The sequence below is a fragment of the Gallus gallus genome, chromosome 12 (genome assembly GCF_016699485.2).
Source record: "Gallus gallus isolate bGalGal1 chromosome 12, bGalGal1.mat.broiler.GRCg7b, whole genome shotgun sequence".
Taxonomy (NCBI): Eukaryota; Metazoa; Chordata; class Aves; order Galliformes; family Phasianidae; genus Gallus; species Gallus gallus.
In genome coordinates this window covers 10,512,940-10,532,144 of record NC_052543.1, presented here as the reverse complement: position 1 = coordinate 10,532,144, position 19,205 = coordinate 10,512,940, and the positions used below count along the sequence as shown (strand labels likewise).

General features: G+C 45.5%; 1 long non-coding RNA gene across 2 annotated transcripts; it reads left to right on the top strand.

Moving 5' to 3' along the window:
* Positions 1 to 410: 410 nt before the first annotated feature.
* On the top strand, positions 411 to 18,944 carry LOC107054434. 2 transcript variants are annotated; one of them, XR_005839375.1, is made up of 4 exons: positions 411 to 507; positions 10,429 to 10,621; positions 16,468 to 16,824; positions 18,281 to 18,944. It is a non-coding gene; the product is annotated as an uncharacterized LOC107054434 (long non-coding RNA). The 2 variants fall into 2 exon arrangements; XR_001468688.2 differs by lacking the exon at positions 10,429 to 10,621.
* The last annotated feature ends 261 nt before the right edge of the window (positions 18,945 to 19,205 follow it).

Below are 19,205 nucleotides of genomic sequence, written 5' to 3'. Positions count from 1 at the left end.
TTATTGCCCCCCTTTAGATACCGAAAGGCCTCTATCAGGTCTCCCCAGAAACAGGCATTTTCTGTTTATACAAGAACTCTGTTAAGCATCTAAGATTTTCTAGCTTGAAAACTTTACATTTGGAGCTGGCAGCTCCCAGCACATGAGCCAGGTGGCCTCAGGAAAATTGATTCAGCATGCAGCTCCTGCCATTGTCCACAGGACTTGGCTGATGCAAGGCTTGTGCCCTGCTGAGGCAAATACGACATCAAATGGGTTTTGACTCTTGACCTGGGAAAGAAGGATTGGGCAAGGAATGGAGGCACTGAGCCTTCCCCTTTCCTCTACTTTTTCTGCCTGAGTTGCATCTTGCCTGCCTCAGGCATAATCCCTCCTGCTGGGGCTGTAATTTGCCCATTTGTGTCAATTTACAGGTTAAAAAGAAGGATCCCAGTCCTGCTGCTGATGGGTCTCCAGACAGCTTGGGTGTAACTTTCCACTTGGATGTTCACAGTGTTTGGGATACAGGTAAAGGATATGCTTCCTCCTTGGCCTGCACTCCACCCAGATTCACTGTAAGAAGACTGCTTAGTCTACTTATCTCTTGTTCTCCCTTTGCTTCTGGAAGCTCTTTAAGTGTGAAGAGATGATAGCTTGTCTTCTTTTCATCTAGAAAGCCTCAGCATGATCCACAGAAAAGGAAAAGAAGGAGGAGAGGAGTGTCCTCCCCCCCCCCCCCCCCTCCTAATATCTTAGCTGACTCATCAGCAGATCTGAGTTCTTTCTTTTTCCTTTTTTCCTGGTGGTGTGTAAACCTCTGCTGGGGAAAAGGAAAATGTATTTGGGGAGAAAAAAAAAAAAAAAGGAAAATATATTATCTAATAGTAATAGCTTCTCAGCAAAATGCACTGACGTAATTGTTGAACTAATCTTCCAGGTTCCTTTTCACAACCTTCCGTGGAAAGCTGCAGGAATCTTAGTCCCTGCAGAACCCCAGGGAAATGGCACAAATGAGTCCTTATTACACTGCCCTTCCCATGGCTGTGACACTGAGATCTGTTGGCTGCTTTGGCATCATGAGAACCAAAGGAGGAAAGCCATCAAATGCACACGCCTTTTGCATAAATCCATGTTTCCTTAAGCTACTCTACAAGTTGTGTGCTATCACTAGGGCCAGAGGGGCCATGTTTGCATGGAAGGAGGACCACATGTGTACATGACAAAGGATGAAGCGCTGGAAGCTCTTCATTCTCATGAGCAAAGGGCTTTGGGTGGGTCCCTTCGTGCCCCTTTCCTCTGCTTATTTAGGTCCCCCTGACCCATCGGAGTGGGAGATCAGGTCTGTTAAGAGCATATGGAGTCATTCCACATCACTAAGTTAGCCTGGAAATGGGAGCTGGCAGCAGCTGTTATGTATTACCACTCGACAGAGGGTTGGCTGCCTGTCAGATTTGTCTGTAGAGTCTCCCTGCACAGGCATGCATGTCCCCATTGCAAACAAATCAGCTTCCCAAATGACATCCACAGTGCCTTCTCTTCAGAAACCCCAGAGACTCTCTCATCCATCAGAAGCCAGAGCCAAGCCATGCTAGGAAGCAGCACAGAGGAGTTGGGCTTTGAATCCCTCTTGTTTTATGGATAGGTCAAGACCTCCAGTCACCAGGGTCATCAAAGCAATTAGAGAACATACTTAATAAAAGCCTGTGAACATTCATTATCAGACAGATCACTGCTATGTGTACAATGGTACAACACAGAGGCAACCAGATGGCACTGACCTGTACAAACATCCTTACTGTGCGCATGGCTTCTGGGGTTTCCCCTCCAGTTTTCCAGTCATTACCAATACCACCACTCAGCTGCCTTCAGTCCTTCCCAAGAAGCCAGGATCTTCTTTTACCACAGGTGTCATTTAGGATATCGCACTCTTCTCTTTCGTCTGATGATGATTCCAACTAAAGTTAGCAGAGACCATCGGTCCTGAAGTTCTAGAAGCATCTGAAAGACTCATCAGACTTCCAGCCCAAGCATCCTAGCTTGCCTTGGAGAGCTGTGTGATGCAACATCTTCCCAAGAGGGCACCTGCTCTCCAAAAATTGCATCTCCCCTTGGTATTTCTGAACACGATGCTGTCCCTTGCTGAGCAAACAGCAAGAAAGCAAAATGGAAACAAGGGAAAATATGACACCCTCTGCTAATAAATGCAAAACGATGGAAAACAATTTTGCCAACTAGGCAACTCAAATTAGACTTATCTCTCCGAGGAATATGGTCGATTTGTAGCTCTTATTACAGTGTAATGCTATTTCCCTAAAAGTTTGTGTGTGCATTTTAATGAATTCATAAAACCCGGACTGTAAAAGCCCCATGGGGGAAACCTGGCAGCTCTTTAATTCAGCATTAAAGCTCAACTGATGTCAATTGAATTGATTTCTGTGCATAGAAATTGCATTCGTTGAATGAAAACTTTAGCCCTTGCCATTCCCCCTTTTAAAGCTCACTGTATTACAGTTGGCTCCTTGAGTCAGGTTCAATTACATGTTGAAAGTTTATAATCTGGCGTGCTGAATAGAGGCTGTGAAATCAAGAGAGAAAACCTAGCTAACCTGATTAAACCTTATACCACAGCCGTCCTGGGGCCAGTGAATCCTTATTGTAGCACCAGGGGATGAGTGTGCAGCACGTCCTGATTGCAGCCCAAGATTTTATTCTGGTAACAGCCACAGTGACCTCAGTGTCTCTAATGGGAGCTCAGAGCTCTGACCTAATTTTAAGATTTTCCTCTTTTAGCCTCAGGAGAGCTCTGAACCAAATAGGAATTGGGAAGGGAATGGTTCAGGGGCTTCAGGTTTGGATTCTCTCTTGTGTTAGGCACATCTGTGTTAGGGTACAATCCCACAAAGGGCAATTTGCAGTCACGTTCCATGTGGGTTTACAATCCTTCACTTCTGCTGTTAGCCCAGGGAGACTCCAGTAATCCCCCAAATTCTGGCCCAAATGGAGTCAAAGCCAGGAAGGTTTTGGTCATTGGAAAGTTTTAGTTGCTTCCACAGACCCCGCCTCCACGTGCTGGAATTGCTGCTAACTTCTGCAGTTATTTCAGCAGACGCAATCCACAACAAATCCCACGTTTTGGATTTTGTTTGCAGAATTGCTCCCAGTTCTCCCATGAACATAGCAGAAATCTGATGAAAGCGGCCTTTGCTCGCATCGCTCCGTCGAGGGTCAGATTAATGCGCGCTGCTCTTTGCTTTCCCAGTGTTTCTGGTACTTCTAATGCTCTTTCACCACTCCCAGAACTGAAAGCACATAAAGAAAACCATTGTATGGTCCCTCCCACTATTAAAAAACAATCACTTAATTTTTTCCCTCCGTTTCAGCCTTTGGTGGAGGACTGACTTTGCAAACTGTTTGCTTATCCTGAGGCAACGCTGCCGTCACTTGCACAGCATGGAGCCACCCTCCAAAATCTCCTTCAGTTTGTTTCAATTGTAGGCAAAGAATTACTCCCTGGTAACAACAGTGAGTGCCAGCCTGGTGTATTACAGCCAGATTTCTTACAGCCACGGCTCCTCACACACCCATCTGAGATGTGTGTTGTCATCCTTCTTCGTAGGCACAGTGAGCAATAGAGATGCTCAGCAACCTGGGAGGAGCTGCTCTGCAATCTGACTGCCAGCCCTGTGCTGTGGCCTCAGCTCAGCGCCTCCCCAGGGTGGGTGAGATACGTCTGAGCCCCGAGTCCAAAGTTTTGGATGAAACAGCTTTCCTCAATTTGATGCCTCAACCTGCAGTTTAAACCTCTATCCCCACTGGCAGACCCTCAGCCAGTCCGGAGCTGCCTGCAGTCACTGTAATAATGCCAACCAGAGAAGCCTTAATCCTTTAGTGAAGGATAACTGCAGGTCTCTGCTTTTATTCCATCTGCTGATCTAAGGGAAAAACCTCGTCCCCTTCATGGCTGTTGAAGGTAGGTCAAGGACAAGATGTTTAGCTGTGTCTGGGTTAGAAAGAGCTTTTGTAGTGATGTGAGCTCTGTGGTGCACAAAGCAAAGCCCCTGAGCTCCATGCCAGGTGATCAGGCACACAGAGGACAGGCTGAACACTCACCACTGGGACCCTCCATCAGGGCTGGGATCTGTTTCCATCACCCACAAGATCATTTCCTAGTCCCAGTCCAATAAATCTTTTCAAATCCCACCTAACCCCAAACTTGTCTCCAGCGGTGCCATAGGAGCAGAGTTAATTGCAGAGACACACACCTTTCTTTGAGCACTTTGCCTTTCACACTGGGACAAAGGCTGCCAAATGCATAGAAGGCGTTTAAGAAATTGTCACAGATGACAATTAACATAAATGATACAAAAGGAGAGAAAACAGGCTCTAGGGGCTTTGAAAAGCAACCGATGATTTTGTGCTCAGCATCACAGAAGGACCTGAACAAGCTCTCTGAAAACACAACAGACAAATATAGCGGAAAACTTTCCTTGAGTTTCAATTTCTATTTTCCTTTGCTCTTTTTTAACTTCTTGAACCCAGTGCCACATCCCATAGACGCAGCCCGTCACAAGATTGCACTTCCCAATATTGGGCATCCTTTCTTACTGCCATGGGCTACAGGGCTGGTAGGTCTCTGCAGGCCTGAGTAAGGGGAGTAGAGAAGATGACCATAGAATCATTTGAGTTGGAAGGAACCCATAAAGGCCATCTGGTCCAACTGCCCCTGCAGCGATCAGGGACACCCACAGCTCCATCAGGTGCTCAGAGCCCATCCAGCCTGACCTTGGCTGTCTCTAGGGATGGGGCATCCACCATTTCTCTGGACAGCCTATACTAATGCCTCATTGCCCTTAGTATAAAAACCTTTTTCCTTAAGACTATTAAGCATGCAGAAGGTTATTTACTCCATAGCTACATACTTAAGTGGGTGCATACACCAATAACCGATGTCCCCAAGTCCTTCCTAATGTCTCCTAAAGACATAGCTGGCCTGATACTCTTTGGTAGAGAGAAGCAGCAAAGGAAGAAAGAGGTTAATGTTCCACTTCAAAGTGAGTCCTCATTTCCTTACCCAAATAGCAGGGAGAAAATGTCCTCAGTGTAGATCATGTGCTTATCACTTTACAGCCACAACATACTTTGCTTTGTTGGGTTTGCCAAGCAACATGGCTGAGATGTAAATTGTCAAGAAGCAAGGCGCAGCAGAAGGACATTTCCTCCCCTCTCTTTTCATTCACGTTTTATTTTTGCTGTATCATCAACTTTAGGCACCCAGCAAAAATAGCCGTGAAATATGGAAATGTTTCGTTCATAGCGCAGTGATTTTTAAAGGCTTCTGCTGTGCAAATGCAGCTTCTATGGTCTCGTCATCTCCACTGTAACAGCGCTTCCTCGCTATTTCACTGAATAAGCAGATACAACAGCAAACTATTCACCAGACTAAAACAACATCAAAAGCCCATTAAAGTTCTGATTTAAACTCTCCAAAAGGGATGGAAATTCGCAGCAAAATGACAGGCACCTGGGATCTGTTCACAGCTAGCCATCACTCCTAGCATTATCTCACTGCACTGGCAAGATGGATGCCTGGTGCTCAGCTGTGAGCTTCTAGATGTTAGTGGGTTTAAAACAAACTCTTAAAGGCCTTTTCAGTGCTGCTCCTTCTTAAACAAACTAAAGCTTTCCTCTGCTTCCCCTTTTCTTCTCCCATCTGCTTTGAAATGCACAGGCAGAGCAGGAGGCTAAGAGGGTTCCAGCACAAGAACAAAAGGATGCTCAGTTTGCAGGGCTAGAAGGGGCACTCTGCAGGCAGCATCAGTAATGCCCTCTGCCTTGCTCTTCTCTGCAGAGATCAGAGGCAAGACCTTACTCTACAACCTATCTAACATTTGCTCTGCTGAAATAGTGCTGGCCCTGGGGGGTGCTGCAGCCAAATATTCAACAGTCTGCCCCATCATAGAATCGTTATGGTTGGAAAGACCAATAAGATTATCTAGTCCAACCACCAACCCATGCTTGTGACTGCTTTAGACCATGTCACTCAGTGCCACATCTACTCATCTCTTGAACACCTCAAGGGGTGGTAACTCCACCACTCCCTGTGCAGTTTGTTCCAATGCCTCACACACTCTTTCTGGAAATAAATTGTTCCTAATATCCAACCTGAACCTCCCCCCATACAGCTTTAGGCCATTACCTCTCATCCCATTACCCCAACCCTACGTTGCTGAGACTCTCCTGTAGTAGTCCAAAGCATCTTGACTTCCTTAAAGGTAAATGAGAGATGAGGAGTACTACGCTCATCCACAGGCAAATTAATAGCAGGGAAGTAAGGTGTGGCTATAAATTGATTAAACCTCATTAAACACTGAGCTGGTGCGGTCAATCACTGCTCAAGTGGTAGTCTCCTGTGATGGTAAACCAGCTGATGACCCTCTTAATGCTTAACAAGAAGATCCTTGTAAATGGCTTGTTCAGATTCATCATACCACTTCATATTCACATCTTGGTTATCTTTAAGGAACTCCTCTGATGATGCAATCCTACAGCTGTTTCTCTAAATCCTTATAGCTTTGTTGCTATTCTGCTCCTGGAACCACCACAACTAATGCACTGATAAGGCGGGATGGTTTTAGACTAAAAGAGGGGAGACTTAAATTAGATGTCAGGAAGAAATTTTTCACTGAGAGAGCGGTGAGGCAGTGGCACAGCTGCCCAGAGAGGTTATGGATGCCTCATCCCTGGAAGCCTTCAAGGCCAGGCTGAATGGGGACCTGGGCAGCCTGATCAGGTGGTTGGCAGCCCTGCCCACAGCACGGAGTTGGAAATGGCATCATGAACCCTCTTGCCCCCAGGCGGTTGGTTGCACGGGGAGCAGGGCAGAGATTGGACTTGGCTTCTTGAAGAGCTGCTCCTGGGGTCCTAACTGAGCTCAGTGGGCCTATGGATGCTTTGCAGGTTTTATCAATTCATTTAACCAACTCAAAAATCAAAGAGCTATGTTACCAAAGCTAACCTGTTATTGATCATTGTAAACTACCAAATGCAGCTGTCAAATCAAAGTCAAATCAGCAAGCAAATTTCAGTGTGAGGCTGGAGCTGCATTGCTATATTAAGCAAATCATCAACTGCACAGCAGAAATAACCTGTCCTTACAAAATCCCAAAAGATTCAGAGGAAGTGGTTATATATGCAGCATGGAAATGGGAAACTTCACTTATTGCCGAGTTGTGTCTGCTGCTTATTCCCTTGCCCTTTGCTAGAACTGAAAACAGGCAGGCTTTGAATCCAAGCAACTTTAAATCTGAAACAAGGGCAGATAATGAAGAGCAAATAAACTTTATTTCCATCTGCTATCCGAAAGTAGAAAAGCTGTGTTTTTGATTTCAGCAGAAGCACAGGGAAAGACTTGCATGACTTCAAAATCTCCTGATTGGAATAAGAAACCAAAAGTCTCAGAGGTAGTTATCTGTGTCTCTATTCCTCTTGTGCATCCTCTGTACTGCAGTTTGACATCTCTAAATATCCTTGCTGTCTGCAGAGACAGCAGGCTATTTTGTGCTTCATTCACTGTATGCTGTCAAAAGGAGGAGAAATCCCTGCCCTGCAGGCTCAGTCCTGGAGGATTTTATTTTGCTGCTCTCAGTATGAAGCAAAGCCCGTATCTGTCTCCTCTCTGCTGATCTCCTGCAAGGTCCAGTGCCTTCTCCTCTTTTGCCTGTCACTGCTCACCCCTCTGTCAGGGGCTCCACGCTGCCTGTGTCCTCATCCCTCTGAGCATGGCCACAAGGGGAGAAGAGCCTCATGCACACTGCATCCATCATCGCTCATCCCAGCAGAAAATTTTCAGGAGGGACTTCAGTGTCACCGCAGCCTTTGTCCTGCTGACCTGCCTCTGTACAGCGTAGGAAAGCTGGGATGGGAAAGAGAACGGAAAGAGAACTGTGCTCTGAGTACAGCTTGCCCCTTTCTCAGCGGGTTTCCTGGGTGAAATCCAGTGCTGCATGCGGAGTGCATTAATATTGTAAATCCTTATAAACATCTGATAAAAGAATCAGCCTGTCAAAAAAAAATGAAATTCTCCGTATGCTAGATACAGAAATGCAATCTGAAATCCTTTTAAAGAGAACCTGATAAATAGTGAGAATCTAGGGTGGCAGCAACGATAGAGCTTAGATCTCACCGCTCCCTTAATGTGATCTCCGGAAGAGTCCTACTAAGAAAGGTCATGGAGCTGGCAGGACACCAAGGTGCCCTACCTCTGAGGTGAGAGGGCTGTGGAAATGCTATCTCTGTGTTGGAATTAGACTGGATATAAGGAAAAAGATTTTTATTATAAGGGTGGTGAGGCACTGGCACAGGCTGCCCAGAGAGGTGGTGGGTGCCTCATCCATGGAGACAGCCAAGGTCAGGCTGGATGGGCTTTGAGAACCTGATGGAGCTGTGGGTGTCCCTGTTTATTGCAGGGGAGATGGACCAGAAGGCCTTTAAGAGCCTCTTCCAACTCAGTGTTTCTATGACTCTGTGATAAGAAAACTCCATATCTACAATGCTTTGCACCTCTTACAATAGCAGATCAAATGGGCTGCTTGCTATTGAGATATTTGGCAGATGGCATCACAGAAGGTGAGGCGTGATTCGCAGCTTTGTCCTTGTCCAGCTCCTCTGAACTCTGCTGGATCTGCCACTCGCTGTGCTGAGCATCCCCATGTTCTTCCCAGAGGGCTCACATCTGAGGGACGCAGCCACAGCCCCAGTTTGATCCTGCCTGGTGAGCAGCTGGGTGAGCTGTGCTGCTGGAATGGGAGAGAAACCAAAGGGATGCAGAAGGGGGGCCCAAATTAAAACTACACTCGGGATGTGAATGAGGGGATGAAGGAAGAACTGGGATGCTGTGGCCTGGGTGAATTGCAAAGGATGTGAGAAGAATCATGATAATCTTGTGGTAGTTGGTCGCTTATTAAAATTACTTTTTGTCCAACACACAAGGGTCATATGGACAAATGGTTCAGATGAGTTTAATTCTGATTTTAGGATTTTGTATCTGGAACTCTCTGTAGTTTTCTCCTGCTTCCACTCTTGGTTGATGAACTTTGTGATTTCAGCCACTTCTCCACTTGCCTCTCCTTCATAGAATCATAGAATCTTCAAGGTTGGAAAAGACCTCTAAGATCATCTTGTCCAACCAATAGCCTGTGCCTGTGACTGCTCCAGACCATTTACCTCAGTGCCACATTTACCCTTTCCTTGGACACCTTCAGGGATGGTGACTCCTCCACTTCCCTGGGCAGCCTGTGCCTGTGCATCACCACTCCTTCAGAGAGGAAACTTTTCCCAATATCCAACTGGAACCTCCCGTGGAGCAACTTCAGGACATCACCTCTTGTCCTATCCTAATTCCCTTTTGCTCGTGCCATTTTAAGCTCAGTTTTCTCTCTCTTTTCCTGCCTTTCTCCTCGCCATTGTCCAAGCCTTCTCAGGGCAGCTCCTTGTATCAGCACCATGCCCCACAGACCACAGCACTGACCTGAAGGGCTGAAGCAGACCCAAGGTGTTCATCATCCCCCAGCCTACAGAATGAAGGGTCATAGCTTTCCTTGTGTCTCTCCTACAAATGTCTCACATCATTTTACAGATTCACAAGACAGAGGCTTTGAAGCCCCTGAAAGTAGCCTGCTCCGCTGCTTGAATATCTGCAGTTCCACATAAATCATTGCCTAGTGGACATAAACACATCCAACTGAGCACCTTCAGACCGTGCCTTTCACCTTCTTCCTGAGCCCTCGCGTCTCTGTGATGTGAAGTTTTCTCTTTAGCAAAAGAGTTCCTCACAATAGGCAGCACAATGTGACATTCGGGGCCATGTTGCAGAACCTTTGTGCCCTCACAGGCTCCGAGGAGGATAAAAGTGCCATTTCCCGGTGGATGTTGAAATGGGGCCAGGTGCTCCAGCAGAGCAAATCCTGGAGATGTCAGAGTTCTCTGCAGAGGAAATAATAATAATAAAAAAAAACAACAGCGTAATGTCCTTTCAGGTAATTCAAAACAGTTCACTTTTAACAAACAGAGATGTCATGCCTCAATTTGACTTGATTTTGTGTCGTATTTATAGCACATAATATAATGAAAAAAATAAATGGAAAGTCATTTCAAAATGAAAACTAAAAATGTTTCTCTTCCAAAATGTTGAAACGGGGCTTTTCAACCATTTCAAAATGATGCTTTCAATCTCTTTTTTCTTTCCCCAATCCAAGAAATGCATTGAAAACATCACAGAACTTTTCAGTTTCCACAAATTGACATTTTTCATTGAAATTCGCATATCTGTAAAGGTGGTTTTTTTTTCTTCTTTTTTTCTTTTTTAAATCCAAGGATCTTAAACATTAATTTGTTGTTAGGCCTCAGAGCGCTTCTGAATGGTAGTTAAGTGTTATGATCCTCATTTTGCAGGAAGGGAATCTGACTCATAAAGAAACATAAAGTGCAATTGAGTTCCCACTTACTTCAGTGGAAGAATTGATGTGCCCAAGGTCAGAGAGAAAGTCGATAGCGGAGCTGGGGAAAAGAAGCAGGAGTTTTGAAGCCAGTGCCTTTCATGCAGCCACCAGACAGCCCTCCCTTTGCTGAGCGATCCAAGCCCAAGGTAGGCAATGGCCACTCTAAACATCATCCAAAAATGGAAATGGCTCCAGACCTGCAAAGAGACCAAGGTCTTCCCCCTCAAAGGCTATGATTCAGCCTCATTCTTCCCCTTGAAGCCATCCAGCTGCTTTGGGTTGGAACCCATTTGTTTCTTGTGTAGCAGAAAACTCCTATTGACTTCCATGACCGAACTCTTGGTCCACCGCTCGTGGAAGTCAATAGCATTCTTGTGGTTTAACTCGTGGTTATTGGTTTCTGCAGAGCACCAGCCCTTCTCTGCTCGTGCCTCAGGAATAAAGAGCAGAACAAAGCTGTCAGGAAGCAGTCACATTTTATTGCAATGCTGAATAACTCGTTTCTGGATTAACTTTGAAATTTATAGAGCTAAAACACAGAATGTACCCAGCATTGGAAAACAATATATTAGTGTGCGCAGCTGCTGCTGCACACAAGGGTTTAAGATACCGTCTTGTCAGTCCCTACATGCTGCTGTGCCTTGCAGGCACGGCTACTAAATCTCTTCCAGCCCTGGATCTGTGCACCTTGTGCACGGTGACACAAATCCACCCATCCACCCTGTGCTCGAGGCTTTTTTTCCCTCCTGTCTGCGTGGCTGTGTGTGTTTCCCTGTCTTCCCACCATCTCACTCCACCCAGTGCTGTGCAGTCAGAGCTCAGGTGGCAGCTCAACCCTTTTGCATGTACCTTTGCTCCAGTGCTTAAATTGGTCACGGGTTACTGCAGCACAGACATGTTTTATGCTCTCCCTCCCCCCACCCACATCATTTGGATTCACATAATCAAGCGACTCACAGCTGAAATTGCTCATAGAGAAATAATTTTAAATTGGTTCATTAATGCTCATTTACGCAGAATTCTTAAATATGATAAGAACATGAGAGCGAAAGAGAATGGATCTGAATGAGAGTGGGAGGATGTTGAAAGCAACTTTCCTGTAATTGTGAAATTTTGTGTCTAAATATGTTTAGACAATGTGAAAAGTCAATTTAAGAAGCTCGGATACATACATCCACAGCAAAGGAGGAGATATCTCAGAGAATGCAGACATCCTGCAGCTTGAGCTGTCTTGTTTCCTGGGGTGGTACAGGCGTCTGATTTGGTGCAAAACCCAAGTAACGCTGTGACAGTCACCAGCAGCAGTCTGCAAAAAGAGAAATGAGCTGAGAATGGAGCTTTCATAAATAGGCTCACGATTATAGAGTAGAATCATAGAATCGTTTACGTTGCATAAGACCACTAAGATCACCATGGCCAACCCCCGACCCATCCCCACCATTCCCACTGGCCACATCCCTCAGTGCCACATCTCCAGGGATCTGGAAGACCTCTGGGGACGGTGAGTCTACCACTCCCTGCGCAGCTGTGCCAATGCATCACCACTCTTTCTGAGACGGAATACGTCAGCACTGAAGTGTTGGCCTCAGAAACAGAGACAAGCTGCCATAGCGAGAGCCCGTCCAGTCCGGTTGCTCTCTCATACATCAGAATTAGCCAATGATCCAGCAATGTTCCTGCAGCTGGCCACGTACTCCTCGGGAGGAATTAAACTTCTGAAATGCATCTAATTGTACAGCATCTTAACAAAGAGGTCCTCTGGCAATTACTTCCTGAGTTAGTCACTGATCAACTTACACCGTGAAGCATGAGGATTGATGGCTCTTGTAATTTTATTTAATAAAGATCAATTTAAATAGTCTGCCTTAAAAACAAAAGGAAGGTTAATGAAGGTAGGGTCTTAAATTATATAGATCACAGCTCTGATTTTCATGCTAACAGAAAACAGATCAATGGCAACTGTGCAGTATAATTGGAAATGTAAGAAAACTGAAAACAGCCATACTGTGGAAAAGGTAATAAATACTGCTGGCAGACTGGAACGGGGGCTATCAGAGGAGGGCAATACCGAATAGAGAAAGATGAACAAAAGTCTTGCCAGAAAAGAGGTAGAGAGGTCAGGCTGCAATTCAATCAATGGGAAGCACAGGTGCTTCTGTATTACTGTGCCAAGTCCTATCAGGAGTTGCAGTGCACTGGAGTCTCCATCAGACCTAATTTGCCATCCGGAGCAGTGAAAAGAAGCACACACATATATATATACTCCAAGCAGCACTGCGTTCCCAGCACCAGGTGGGAGTAAGGGGCTGCAGAGAGCTCTGTTAACACCCCAGCATGAAAGGGGCACATTTACAATCAGGAGATGTCAGGAGGGCTCAGAGCTTGGCATACAGTCAGCAGCACGCTGCCTGCCTCCCAGGTAAACGTTGCTGCATGCAGCTAATGAAGGGGTTCATTAGCAGTCTGCACAGCCATTGATCAGCCTCACACACCGAGGCACGGGAGCTGTGCTTGTGTTTGGACCTATGGAAGATTATCCCAATGCAAGGCTTCTCCCTCTTGCAGAATGCAACTATAACATCTTAAGCCACCTTGCACTCAACAGCAGAGCAGCACTGCTACCTACAGATAAAAGGATCCTTCTTTCTGTCTGAGCAACCTGCCACTGTTGACTTTTCTAGCTTGTGTGAGATGGACTAACATTAGTTATAGCTGGTCTGTGGAGAGCTTGGAGAAGTCCTTTCAAGTCTCGTCAAAGCAATCTAGGACATAGAGATGGTTGTCCCACCTTTGTGTTAGCAGACACCTAAATAGATGCCTTTGTAAAATAAAGAATGATCGTCTTTATCAAGAGGATCACTGGAATGCCACATACGACGGTGTTTCTTACTTTCTTGAGACTGAGTGATAAATCAGCATGGGTAAACTTCAAAAGGTTGGAGGCTCAGAAGAGCTTAGCATGTGGTATGGCTATCTCCCAGACCTCAAGGCAAGATATAGCATGGGATCAAACCCTCTTGTTAGTATTTCAGCGTACACAGCCAAAACCTGACTGCGTGAAAATAAAGCAGACTCTAATGTTCAATCACGTATTCTCTGCTAGCAGTCATCTTTCATAGTTCAAGTTTAGGCACAATATTTGAGTTAGTTCTCATTTTATTTAGAGTAAAAGTTTAAGAACTCCTCTTTTACACGCATACAACAACAGCCCTGCTCCTTAGCCTTTATTAGGGAGCCCCAGGGTTAAGGTCCCACTGCAAAAGGATAACTGCTTTTTCTCAGTCTCTTTCTGCACTGCTTCTGAGCTTGTATGGCATGAAAAACACGTGGTTCTCATCACTCTGCAGTCCCCAAGTATCTGTTGCATGTTCACCATCTGTAATGTTCCCTAGTATCCTGCATGGGAGGTATCCAAAACTTGAAATGCAGTTAAATGGATGTGAGTTACATCAATCTACCACAGCTGCAGAAATACTGCTTCATCTATTTACTGCTTAGGGATGTTGATAAAGAATGCAGATGTTTCCAAAGTACTGAGACAAGCTCAAAATGCAGCTGCCTTTGGATCCTGATTCTGCCATCTCTTGCTGTTCAAGGGCTGCCCAGTCTTTAGTTCTGAGATGTAAACTTCATCAGAACATCCTTCTCTTTTCAAAAATGACAGAAATGCCTTTTGCTTGCTTCAGTCACAGCAAAGGGCTCTGCACTGCATCATGTTCCCTGACCAGAGCAGCCCTGCTGTTACCTGCTGGCTATTTTCACAACCCAAGCTGGGTGAGCTTTTTAGGGAACAAAACTTGAGCATGTAACCACTGGAGGACTTCACCTTGCTTCAATTGGTTCATCTGGGAGTCAGTCATCTGTGCCGTGCCTTTGCACAAGTGCACTCTTTTAGTCAGTAGAGAGCACCTCAAAGTGCTGTTCCTCTCTAAGAGAGCACCCAAGAAGTATATGAGTACGCTTAATTGGAAAAAATAAATGTGCATCAGAAGTGTGCATTGGTATTCTGATATATATGAGGGATTCAACCACTTTTCTTGGCAGGACGGTATGGTCTGAAAGATCTGTTTGTGCTCTGAAGGATAGACTCCTCTATACCCAAATAAATCAGTGGGAATAAGTGCATTAAAGTGAAAGGAGTTATTCCAGTGCTAAGTATTGCAGAAGCAGTACAAGCCAGCTCTCTCTAATATGTCTCTGTCCTCTGTCCAAAAGCTATATATTCATATGTGGGCAAATCCTAATGGCTTTAATCCCTTCTGACTTGCAGAGCTGCACACTTCAGCAGTCCTGCCCAGGGATTCGGGATTTGGGCAGCCAGGCAGAAGCCTCACTCCTCAGCCTATACGTACCTCAGCCTTTGCATGCCTCAGCCTGTATGTGCCTTTCCCTTTCCCCGTGCTGCTGCCACCTGTGCCCTCTTACAGCATCCCAAAAAGTTCCAATAATCTCTCCTTTGCATTTATTCTTTTCCAATACTGGCAGATGGTCACAAGCTACTCTTTTTCTCCTTCTATGTCTTTGCTTGTTGGCACATTTTCTCCATCATGTCTTGGAAACTTTCAGCTTTTAACTCTCAGTGTGTCACCTGGTTGTGTCCCTTCAGAGCCATAAAAGGAAATGATTGCTCAGAGGGCAGAGCTATACATCTTTTTCCAGCGTGCATCATGGCTTGGTGGGTAAAGTGAAAAAACTTTGTGTGGAGCAGGGATGTCTTTCAGCACATCCATTTGCCAGGAGGAGAAATATGGCAGTGGGGCTGCTGAAAAACGAGGAGGGAAAGAAGCTAATTAGTTGTGCAAGTCAGCTCTGAGAGAATAAGTACAGAAATAAAGGAGTTAACGCTCAGATGTGCTTCAAATCCTGAGGCTGCTTCTATGCTCTTTCATGTCTGTATTTAATAATGCACAAGTCCAGTGATCACAGGGCTTCTGATTTGTGCTGACGGAGAACTGACCAGCCCACCCTGCTGTCTGCCGGCTCTCAGAGGGCATTTTTTTCCTCCTACTTTACCCTCAACCCGTGCTCAGCCCAGGGGCTGTGCCTCACTTGCTCTTCTCCCGCTACCCCAGGCCCAGTGGGATCAGCCTGGTAAGAACAGCATCCCTCTGCCCGTGTGCTGGCCCAGGAAACCCCACAGAACCAACCCTGGAGCATGTGAGAGCCCAGTGCCGTAGAGAAATAAAAGCTTTCAGATCAGGACGTATGGGACCCTCCAATCCACATCCCTCCATGTGATTGCCTAACAAATTTGCAGAGGTGGTCCCTCCTGAAATACGCTTCTCCATCGCATTCCCCTCTGTTAATAATCAGCTGGCCTGGGAGATCTTTCAGTGTTTGCAATGCAGCGATAAGTGCTTATTCTGGACAAACAGAGCTTGTTAAGAAAGACTTTTAGGTCTTCTTGCTGGCCTCGTTGCTAGGAAACTGGAAAAGCTACAGTAAAGCTGTTTGAGTGTGCTAGAGTCTATTGCTGGCAATCAGTGTCACTTGCCCTAGGTGATAGCCCGCAGCCTTTAAAAATACTGCAACATACCCTGATGCCATCACATGAGTCCTGCAGATGTCGTCAGGGCATGCAGTTAATTAACTGGCCTGTGTTTGTGTGTTTGGATCCCAGGAGTCCAATGCAAATATTGCCATTTAAAAGGCATTAGGGAAATGTTTAGGATGGCACAGGTTATGTGGATTGTTGGCCTGGCTCGTTAAAAGTCAAAGCTGATCAAAGCATGAGTTTGCAGCGGGGTGGGAGGAAGCTCTTGTGAGGGTTTGCAATAAACAGCCCCCTGGTCTCACTCTGTGTTGCATGTGGCTCCTATCCAGAGCCTGGGAAGGAATTCTGAACAGGGTGGAAGCTCTTCTCGCCATTATCACTCTTTAGGGATGACTACGCTCGCCTATTAGAGGTGAACACCCTCACCCTTTAAGCATCTCTGGGTCCTTCTTGAAGGATACATATACACCTTAATCTTATTAGAGAAAATCTTCTTAGGCCAAATAAATCTCCAGCGTAATCCCAATTGTCAGGAGGCATGTGGTCTCCTGAGGCACCAGACGTGTGTGAGAACATGGAGATGAGAGCTTTGATGTGCCTTTGAGAGAACACTGGAAGAAACAGAGCAGATACGGGAACTTCTCCAATGGGATGAACAGCTCTGAGAAGCAGCCTGGAGGATACATACATGATGGACCATGCACTCCTGAGCCTGGCACAGCCTTCGGGGAGGGAGATGCTCTGGCAATGGGGATGCAGCCTCTGACACCACCTAAAACATGGTGTGTCAGCTGCTTCGTAACACAGCTCTTCTTGTCCTCTATGCAGATCTGCTTTCCTGCAAAGAGAACAAAGGTATTCTTCTTTATTTTTCTTTGTAACTTTTCCATTTCCATGGAAACCCTCCCTAGGAAAATGCTGTGCAAGGGTTCTGGGGGGAGGAAAGCTTTGTAGAAGCACTAACTTTTTGGCTAAAAGTAATTTTTTAATAGGTTACCAGATGTATGGCTAAAGGAGACCAAGAATACAGCCAAGTAGAACTGTTAACCACTTACATCCCAATAACCCATCTTCATGGCAAAGACCTGTGTTAAGATGAGGACGCCTCTGCTCTTAATATGGAAACAGTGATAGCTTCAGAGCCCACCCCTTCCCTTGTCTGCAAAGGTGCATCATAGCTGCTATTTATTTAACAGAAATTTAGGCTGTAGATATGTTTTCCTTGCCGGCCTGTCTTTAATAACTCAGAATCTTTAGGACTCTCTTCAAAGGAGCTGTCAAACTGCACTGAAATGCTATTTTTATTCGCTAAGCTAGACAGAAATACAAAAGAAAACAGAAGTCCACAGTTTCCACATTTTCTATAACTACTTATGGTGTCTGAAGTTATTAATGAATTACTCTCTTTTTTAGAAATTCAGACACTTTATTGTGGGTATTCATATAACACAAGCATTGTCGAGCCCATAATGTATGATTTGACAAGACAGTGATTTTCAGCTGTTTTTACTTTGGGGATCCTGGCTGCTTTCCAGCAGAGGGCCGTGAACCCCTCCATCCCCATCCCAGGGAATAAAAAGCAGAGCTCTGCTCCCCAGAGCTGGAGGGTCACTTCATAAAAGCCATCCAAAACTGGTGGCAACCTTTCTGGTGGTGGAGAACACACCACAGCCAGCTATGAAGCACTGGCACAGGCTGCCCAGAGAGGTGATGGTGCCCATCCCTGCAAACACCCAGGTGTGGCTGGATGGGCTCTGAGCACCTGATGGAGCTGTGGGTGTCCCTGTTCATTGCAGGGGGGATTGGACCAGATGGCCTTTAAGGTCCCTTTCAACTCAAATGATTCTATGAATCCAGCATATAAACCATGTTGGATCTTCCCCTACATGCGTGCTTCCACCACCTGCCTGCATTCCCTCCATGGCTGCTCCCAGCAAACTCAGAGCACAAGCTCTCCTCCCTCTCTTTTTGAAATAAATTAAGACTTTCATGCATGTTCTGAGGAAATGAAAACAAAACTCAGGTGCCATGCAGTAAAACGAGATACGAGGAGGGAAAACGTGGAATTAAGGGTGTAATAAATGTGTTTACAGTCATGCTGTCTACTCCTAGGACTGAGTATTGACAAAAACATAGCACAAGGGGAGGAAGGAGAGAGTTTAAGCTGATACCAAACACAGGAAAGGATACCTACCTCACCACTGAAAGGTACTTGACTATGGCTAAGCGGAGCAAGGGATGTAAATAGAAATGCTTTGTATGCTCAGATTCAAGCTCATGTAAGTGTACAGACCTTTCTGTTATCTTCCAGACATCGTTTGTCCAGAGAAAGGTTTCTTCCATCAAGCTCAGACACATCCTGAAAGAAGTGCATGAAGACTTGCATGAGTTGGTGATTGTGGAGACACTAAAAAGGTGATGCTCACCATGTCCTCTCCTGTTGGAAGCAGTAGCCTCAAAATCCGCCCCCTCACCACCATCCAAAGCCTCAAGCTAAGTAAGAGCAATGCCAGGGCAGATGGCTGCACAGCAGGGCTCTCAGCGTCACTGCTCACTCTTCCCCTACATGCCCTGTCCTGCTCAGCAGTTTTCCCATGAACTTATCTGAGCGGCACTCTTTGCTTTGTGCTATGAAAATCAAAGATGAGGTGTCCTGAATGAAAAGCTCACAGTTACCACGAGGTCTGCCTCTCAATGCGCTGGGAATAGAAATGTGGCAATCAGACTTTGGGATGAAATCATATTGGACATGCTGGCTTAATCTCTAAAGTATGAAATTGTAAGGAAGGAATTACAGCTAAAAAACATTTCACATTTTAGAAAGCTTCTCTGACCCATGCTGGATCAGGAGAGAGAAGGAAAAGAGGGTAAAAAAAAAAAAAAACCAACAACCCCAAACCTGTGGAATTCAAATGACTGTAGCCATTTGGGTTAGAAAAAATCCATCATCAAATAAACAGACTCCTGCACTTGTACTGTGATGCACGACTGTGTTTGTAAAGGAAAAGGCTGACTTTGGCTTATTTCAATTCTCAGGATCAGGTTATTTGCTATTTGCAAATACTTGGGTGTTAGCTTCATGTATCTTAGCCCAGTTCATCTCACAATCGTGTTTATGTTAGATATGGTACAGTACTGAGCTAGCTGCTCTTCCAGTACACCTTTATTTAGCTGGGCCATCAGAGAGAAGAAACAATAGCCCATAGATAGCCAGCTGCAGAAGATGAATTATAAGC